Below are 9,396 nucleotides of genomic sequence, written 5' to 3'. Positions count from 1 at the left end.
AATTTTAGAGAATCCATTGCTTTATCGACCTAAGAAATATATTCATATGTTCACCGTAAAGAATTTTCTCATTTCGTGTAGCACTATTTGACATCCATATGCAGTTAAAACAGGTGCCATTTACAATTGCAAAACAATAACAACCCAGTAAGTCCGTAAACGTTTATTCGGACACTAAAGTTCGAGTCATACGTTGTATTAAAGATCATTATTCATCAAGTATAAATCCTGACGGACCATGCATTTTTTATTACAGCCATGTGAGGCCATTGAAAGCTCGTCAAACAATAATTAAAATCACCAGGGTCAAAACAGAATAAGACTGTGAAACTTGTTCAAAAACGATCCTTGAGTAAACATCCATCATTGATGTTGAAAATACAAATGAATTAATTTGTACAGGTCATGAACATAGTATATGCAGAAATTAGATTATCAAGTACATAAACATTAAGACCACCTAGATGAACCAAGTGATCCTGCATCAATAAAAATTTAAACCGGATACAGGTAAATTACTCACTGAACACTATCGTACTGGTAGAACTCACCAACCAATATGATAAAAGATCTGCAACTTAACCATACCACACATTGTAAGTTTTGACCTAAATTTAACCTTTTACAAATGATTTAGGCAACTTGTAGTCAGAAACTAAATTCGTGAGTACTATTCCCAATTATGACTGAAAGCATTTATAGTTACCCACCAGAGGAAAACTATACCTTGAATGTCTATACATGCAACTACACAGACAACAAAATGCTAAATGTAATCTTAATATTGAAAGTACGTCTTTGACTGGAATATCAAAAACAGGTTATCTTAATAATTTTTCAGGGTATATAAAAAGTAACGTCTGAGGAAAGTACCCACTGGTCAAAGGTGTTTATGGGAATTAGAATCAGCTGTAAAATCAAGATAGGACAAATACAATTATATTTGCCAATATACGCCTACATTGTTATATACACAATGACTTGTGTACACTAGCAATAAACAATAGATTTTGCTGTCAGTCTTTAATTGTTCAGCCGCATAACTTCATATTATAAACAATGTATAACATTAATTACACTTGATACGGATGTGAAACTGTCAGCTACATGATGTGTGCATGAATGCACCGTAAAATTTATGCATGTAATATAACCATCTGCATGAATTTGCCGTGTGAAAATCTTAGTCAAGTACAACAACGGAATTACAATCACACCCCTATCCCCCTCAGTAAATTTCCATATGTATTTAATTATCAGGCATAAACAACAAGAAATTAACATACCGTATAATAACACTTTTTTTTATCCGTGATGTTTCTCTTAATAAAAATTTTATTTATAATAAATAACACAAGCCGTGACTATGTAATATGAAATTTATCAAACTCATAATGTATAATTGATGCATCATGATACTTTTACCTAAAAGCTGACAGTAGCATATCAAATAAGTGAACCATTTTGATTAAATTTTCATATTAGAATAGTCCACTCATGTAAGATCCTACTACAGAAGGAATTAACTTTTTAACAATTTTTAACAGACCTAACTACTTTTAGACCCAGTACACTGTCCATTCATTTATAAAACAACAGTTGTCCCTTTGGCAAAATAAGAACATTTTTCAGGCATGCAATTTGGCTATGAAATCCATGCAGAACATGACGCATGTTACAAATAGAATTTACCTTAATTCCAAATTTGACTCCATTTTTCCTGCCCCAGGGTAAAAGTTCAGCAGTTTAAGAAAGTTATATAAACACTCTTATTTCCCTTCCCCAATCATCAGTTGTAACCTGGCCACAACATGGGTAATTTTAATGTTAAAGAATGTTTTTATGACAATTTAAAGTTTAAAGCTCTAGCACTGACATGTCTGAAATCTTGCAAAACCATTCCACAAGCACCCTGCCTCCAGGTATTACAAACATGTTGAACTTACCAGGTAGGCAATTTCCAAAACAATTCATATTCAATTATACACCTATTCCAGGGGCCAAATAACTTAATAATAATCCATGTAGAACTGCTAATTATAGCGCTCAGCATACAAAAATTGGAAAACTGGTTCGCCCGTTGTCAGTATAAAGTGACCGGGTTTGGGTGTATTGCTAAATAGTGTCTTCAGCATGCTTCAAATTAGTGATATAAAAAGTAAAGATTCCAATTTACAAGAAAAGAACAACACAATACCGCAGCTCCCAAAACATGGTGCACTTCATAAAATATACACTGATACAAGAACACCACATAAATGGGAGGCAACTGTAATCTTATATGAACCCTGGCTGTTAATAAGAATTAATTAATCAACAAACAAACAAACAAAATGTAGATTTAAATTCCTAATAGTGAACTTTAAAGGAAAATGTTGGCGGACACTGGACGGATAATATGAATGGATTGCTGCATCATGATATATAACCACACTTGTTCCTTCTTGACTGGTGAGCTAAAAATCCCTTGTTTTTATTATTAATGCATATATTTCTGTATTACAATATTTTCGCGAATGACATTGTGACTAATACATTACATATATCTGTATTACAATATCTTGCTATATGAAGTTAACATTACATTTCTGTATTACATTCTCACCAGAAATACATGTATTATATCATTATATGACATAACATTAACATATGACTATTCTGTATTACAAATATCTTGCATATGATACTACATTTCATGTATTACAATACTTCATATTTGCCAAATGACAAAACAGTTTCTATATTACATTATGTTCTGTTATTTTAATTTCTGTATTACAATATCTTGTCATATATGAACTAAACATACATTATCATATGGACATTAACTTACTAATTAATAATGAGATGCTCAATATTGCTTTATTAATATCCAAATTTTCACCTGTGAAACTTACTTTGGGAGTGACTTGGTAGCTTGCTGCACAGGATCTTGCGACAGGAGGACCACCTAGAAAACAAAAACATAATATGATGTCTTTCAGTTTCCTAACATTTTGTACATGAACATGTTTTGTATGTAGACCAACCATATTATTATTATTTTCATAAATGCACAACTATTGGACCAAATAATGGCCAATTGCAAAGATTATATTGACTTATTTTAAATTTGAATTCAATTTAAGGCGACATTCCACAACAGCGACCAAATTACATGGTACTTAATCTTATATAATTGAATTGAATGATTTCTAGATTTCTATAGTGTCAAAAAGATTATCTAATGTTCATGGGATTCTGTACAAAAAATTATATGACCCATACTATCTTCACCTGTTATTACATGAATTTATTGAAATGTTTAGTAACAGTGACGGACAAATACCTGACCCAACATCAATCCAAGTTGTGATACCCTGCATAAGCTTAATATTGATTGAAAATTTCAACAAAAACAACAACATTAATATTCTGAAGTTAAATCTGGAAACCATCATCCAGACAGACAGAATTGATGACCGGACAGACATGAGACAGACAGACAGAAATCTGGCACTAACAATAAGTTCTATCCAGTTTTATCGGCAGAGGACTAACAAATTAAATTAAACATGGTCCCCAAGGCATTTTCTGTGTGAATTCAACATTTTAGGTACTGCAAGCATTCCGATAGCATTCAAATGCTAACATTGTACACACTTTACATACAAACCTTGGGTGTGTTACTGTTTTGTTTTTCCGATTGGACAGATTTTCAGCATAATTTTTCACTTTCATAGTCTCAACATTAAAAGGTCTCATCTTTATATTCCCTGTTGTCGATGTAATTGATGGTACTGACTGAAACACGTAAAAATAAGAATTTGGATTGATCATACAGACTGTAGGATCAATGTTAATGTTACCTGACTCTCTGTGTTTAATGTCCGTAATTCTTCGGATCAAATTGCTGACAAAATCGTTACAAATTTACAAACTCACTAGTTTGAACTCGATGCACTGAAGCATGCATCTCTCGCCTGTAGCTTAATCGTGGAGCGTCATCAAGTATGCGCACTGATGCTTCTTATCAAAAATGTATCGTTCATCCAGACAAGATCTAATGTGAAGCGTAGGTATGAGGACGTTTTGCAGCAAGAAGGAGCGTGTTGTTCACTGTCAGATCAAGTCTAGGTCACAATAGCGTGCCGCGTCCCGGTATGTGGGGACAAACCCAATAATCATTTCAATCAGTGTAATCGGGTGCCATAACATCTCATAAAAAGAGTAATAACTGGGTGACTGATAGTAAGCAGGAAACATTTGAGTAATACGAGGAGAATATCATGATTGAAAAACGTAACTTCCTACTTAGGACCAGGGTCCATGAATACTGTATCCGGAATCATGTACATAATATTTGGCCTAGTAGTGAACTAGAGCGATTTCCAATGACAGTGGAGATCCGTTATGATAACTGTCTGAGACCGATAGGTAACTGAAATCAAATGATTAACAACATATCTATAGTTGGCCAATGCCATGAAACTACGGCTAATTTATATTCCAACAAAATAGTATTTCATATCCATTTCATATTATTTTTTCTAGAGTATATATAGAAAAAATATAGTATTAAGTTTCTTATCTTATATATTTTACATATGAAAAACCAAATTGACACCAAACCAAACAGATTTTGAGATTTTATGCACATATAATCTACACTGAAAATAATATCATACGTTGATTGCAATTGCCAGTTGTTGGGTTAGCCACTGCTCCACAAAAGATTTCCGGGTTGGCTATTGTTCCTGTATTTTCGCTTGATGCACTACTTTTGGTCTCACCAGGGACGGCAACAGAGATGAAAGACTCCATCAGCTGACTGACTCTCTCGGCTCCAACTGGGTTGATGTTACTATCTGCAATGTTATGGAAACAAGATCGAATGATCAGAACAAAATCTTTGTTTCAAAAGAATATTTTTTTTGGGTCAGATTATATATTAAAATGAACAAGAGGCTCAAGAGTCTTATCGGTCATCTGTTTTAAAGATGGAGGCTGTGGTGGCCATCTTGGATTTCGGGTTAACCCGAAAAATAACAACACTTGGTCAGGACCATGTCAGCTTTACTTTTAGTTCAAGAATCAGCCAAATCGCACCAGCAGAACTTAAGAACTTTCAAAATGTGTTTTCAAGATAAGCGGCTGTGGCAGCCATCTTGGATTTCGGATCGACCAGAAAAATGACAACACTATGTTGGAACCATGTCAGGATCATTTCAGGCAAGTTTCAGCCAAATCGCACAGGTACAACCGTAGGAGAAGTTCAAAATGTGTTTTCAAGTTGGCGGCTGTAGCGGCCATCTTGGATTTTGAACTGACCCAAAAAATAACAACACTTTGTCGGGACCATGTTAGGATCATTTCAGGCAAGTTTTAGTCAATTTGTATCGGCAGAACTTGAGAAGAAGTTCAAAATTTGAAAAGTTAACGCACGGCGGACGCGCACGACTACGGACGAAACATGGCGACTATAGGTAATCCTGACCCTTCGGATCAGATGACCTAATAAACATGGACAATTATTGCTCCAACTTTCACAAAATGATCACACAGATTACATACATCTCAATCAGAAAATGTATTATAATCTCACTATCAAGTCTCTGCTGATCAAGTCTTTAGTGATCAAGGCTTTAATGATGAAGTCTTTAGTGATCAAATCTCTGCTGATCAAGTCATTGGTGATCAAGTCTGCTGAAAGATCAAGTTTACTGATCACGTCTCTACTGGTCATTTTTCTACTGATATTTAATCAAAAGTCTCTGCTGATCAAGTCTCTACAGATCAAGTCTACTGATTAAGTCTCTCCTGATGAAGTCTCAAGTATCAAGTATCATCTGGACAAGTCTCTGCTGAGTGAGCAAGTCTCTGCTGATCAATTCTCTGCAGATCAAGTCACTACTGATCAAGTCTCAGCTTATCACTTTTATCTGATGAAGTCTGCTTAGTGATAAAATCTACTGATCATGTCTCTACTGGTCATTTTTTCTACTGATTTCTGATAAAAAGTCTCTGCTGATCCAGTCACTACTGATCAAGTCTCAGCTGATCAAGTCTGCTGAGTGATAAAATCTACTGATCATGTCTCTACTGGTCATTTTTCTACTGATATTTAATCAAAAGTCTCTGGTGATCCAGCCTCTACGGATCAAGTCTGCTGATCAAGTCTCTGCTGAGTGCTCAAGTCTACTGATCCAGTGTCTCCTGATTAAGTCTCTGATGATCAAGTCTCAGCTGATCAAGTATCATCTGGATAAGTCTCTGCTGAATGATCAAGTCTCTGCTGATCAAGTCTCTGCTGATCAAGTCACTACTGATCAAGTCTCAGCTGATCAAGTCTGCTGAGTGATAAAATCTACGGATCAAGTCTCTACTGGTCATTTTTCTACTGATTTCTGATAGAAAGTCTCTACTGATCAATTATCTGCTGATGAAGTCTCTGCTGATCAAGTCTCCACTGATCAAGTATCTTCTAGACAAGTCTCTGCTGAGTGATCAAGTCTATGGATCAAGTCTCTGCTGATCAAGTCAATGCTTATATTAAGTCTCAGCTGATCAAGTCAATGCTGATCAAGTCTCTGTTGATCAAGTCTATGTTGATCAAGTCTCTACTGATCAAGTCTGCTGAGTGATACAATCTACTGATCAAGTCTCTATTGGTCATTTATATACTGATCTCTGATCAAGTCTCTGCTGACCAAGTAGCATCTGGTCAAGTCTCTGCTGAGTGATCAAGTCTCTGGTGATCATGTCTCTGTTGATCAAGTCTCTGCTGATCAAGTTTCTGCTAAGTGATCAAGTCTATGGATAAAGTCTCTGCTGATAAAGTCTCTGCTAATCAAGTCAATGCTGATCAGGTTTCTGCTGAGTGATCAAGTCTACAGATCAAGTGTCTCCTGATCAAGTCTCTGCTGATCAAGTTTCTGCTTAGTGATCAAGTGTATGGATAAAGTCTCTGCTGATAAAGTCTCTGCTGATCAAGTCAATGCTGATTAAGTCTCAGCTGATCAAGGCAATGCTGATCAAGCCTGCTGATTGATAAAATTTACTAATAATGTCTCTACTGGTCATTTTTCTACTGATATCTGATCAAAAGTCTCTTCTGATCCAGTCTCTACGGATCAAGTCTCTCCTGATGAAGCCTCTGTTGATCAAGTCTCTGCTGATAAAGTCTCTGCTGATCAAGTCTCTACTGATCAAGTCTCAGCTGATCAAGTATCATCTGGACAAGTCTCTGCTGAGTGATCAAGTCACTACTGATCAAGTCTCTACTGATCAAGTCTCAGCTGATCGAGTCACTACTGATCAAGTCTCAGCTGATCCAGTTCCTGCTGATCAATTCTGCTGAGTGATCAAAATCTACTGATCAAGTCTTTGCTGGTCAAGTCTCTGCTGATCAAGTCTCAGCTGATCAAGTCTCTGCTGATCAAGTCACTACTGATCAAGTTTCAGCTGATCAAGTCTACTAATCAAGTCTGCTGAGTGATACAATCTACTGATCAGGTCTCTAATGGTTATTTCTCTACTGATCTCTGATCAAGTCTCTGCTGATCAAGTAGCATCTGGTCAAGTCTCTGCTGAGTAATCAAGTCTACTGATCAATTCTCTACTTATCAAGTCTCTGCTGATCAATTCTCTACTGATCAAAAGATCAATCTCTTACTGATCAAAAGATTTTGAAAAAAGCATTGGCCCTGATCTATTCAATATATTGTTTGTCTCAGACCATCATGGCCATCGCTAGTATTAAGTATATTTTCAGCTAATGACATACTATAGTTTCAATATACACATTAGTATCTATTTGAAATGAATTTCCAAACTTGGAAGCTAATTGGTATTTCACACTTGCGAGCTGGCAAATGTGAACTGACCCGAGAAAGAAAGGGAACCAAATCTGTCAAATTTTATCCCACATCTCGAGAATATATTCTTATTACGTATATACTGTAGGTATTTAATAATCATCTCTGTCACGTGTAATATGTCAGCTAGTGTCCAATAATTACAGACATAATAATTTTGAATATTTTCAATTTGAATGTTTTTTTTTGTGTTTGCATTTTTCGAATTGTAGCAATTTCACACAGAAAATTATATTGAATAATAATGGCAATAATTTGTAGGAAGATTTTGTCACCAGATGGTGTTAGCAAATTGTTGGAATAGTTGGACCAATCAAATTGCTAGGATTGTTGTTAATTTCCATAGCATAAGGCTTTGCCGTACTGTAAGTATGCTAAAGCCTAATAACACACCTGGATTTGATTGCTGGAAAGATTCCTGCTCAGTCCGCTGTAGTTTGGCTGGCAACAGACCTACAAGAAAAGCACAGTTAAATCTACAGTCAATTTTTTGCCCATGTGTGTATATAGACATTAATATTAATCAGCAAAATAATGAAATATGAGAAATACCTTGTATAGGGTTAGAAATTGTGTCCCGAATATATATATTTTCTAATGTGCAAGGACAGTGATTTGCTACCATATCACTCAATTACCTAGAGTGGACAGGTAGATGTAGGATGGTTATATCCGACACCTTAACCATATAGCTGTAACTGCCAATCTGTTATATAATTCATAACTTTAACCATATAGCTGTAACCGCCAATCTGTTATATAATTCATAACTTTCAACCAGGAATAGGAAATCAAAGCTACTATTTTTAATTTTTCAATTAATGGCGGACAGTGGACGGAGCACAATTACCGACAAAATGGACTGACAGTTGGACAGGCGGACAATATTATTACTTTAGAACACAAGAACTGTGGTAAAGTCAAAAATTATTATAGCTGTATACAATTAATTAATGTCAGCCAATTAGATGAAGAAATCATAATTATAAATTTTGCGTGATACAAAGCTTACCTGCGTTCAGGATATCTCTTATTTCTTGTTCTTCTCTTCTCACATAAGAAGCCAAACTTTTATCAACTTTTTCTAATTGTTCAGTGAAATATTCATAGTGTCCGATGCTGATGTTTTCGTTTTTCTTGAGCTTAACAAATAGCTCTTGAACAGTTGTAGTGTTGATTAAGTCTTTTGGCGCGCGGGGGACAATCCTTAAATAGATCTTTCAATGACTGAAAGTCATCTTCCACCATGTGTACACTCAAATGATCGACAAGAAGATTATGTTTGAAAATAACTTCCTCATTGATATCTTCTGTCTTGGCCTCTCGCTTGGCTGCCATTTTTTGAATTGTTAATTTAAATCTGAAACAGAATAACACCAATAACCGAATAAGTTATACAGTAAGTAAGTTAGGTACACTTGATTAAAATCTGAATATAAGTTTTTGTCTAACCAGTCGGGTCGTGTAGTGGTTAAGCCATTTTTTCTTTCACCTAACAGGCCAGAATTTGATCCTCAGCAGGGACGTGAAAAGGTCAGAG

The 9,396-nt window shown here is 35.5% G+C and overlaps 1 long non-coding RNA gene across 1 annotated transcript; it reads right to left on the bottom strand.

Moving 5' to 3' along the window:
* Positions 1-4,630: 4,630 nt before the first annotated feature.
* On the bottom strand, positions 4,631-9,190 carry LOC138313282 (uncharacterized). Its single transcript, XR_011207156.1, has 3 exons — positions 8,869-9,190; positions 8,250-8,309; positions 4,631-4,847 (listed from the first exon to the last, which is right to left on the bottom strand). It is a non-coding gene; the product is annotated as an uncharacterized lncRNA (long non-coding RNA).
* Positions 9,191-9,396: the final 206 nt, after the last annotated feature.

Source organism: Argopecten irradians, unplaced genomic scaffold (assembly GCF_041381155.1).
Source record: "Argopecten irradians isolate NY unplaced genomic scaffold, Ai_NY scaffold_0629, whole genome shotgun sequence".
Taxonomy (NCBI): Eukaryota; Metazoa; Mollusca; class Bivalvia; order Pectinida; family Pectinidae; genus Argopecten; species Argopecten irradians.
The sequence above is the reverse complement of the archived record's forward strand: the minus strand, read 5'-3'. Positions and strand labels throughout refer to the sequence as shown.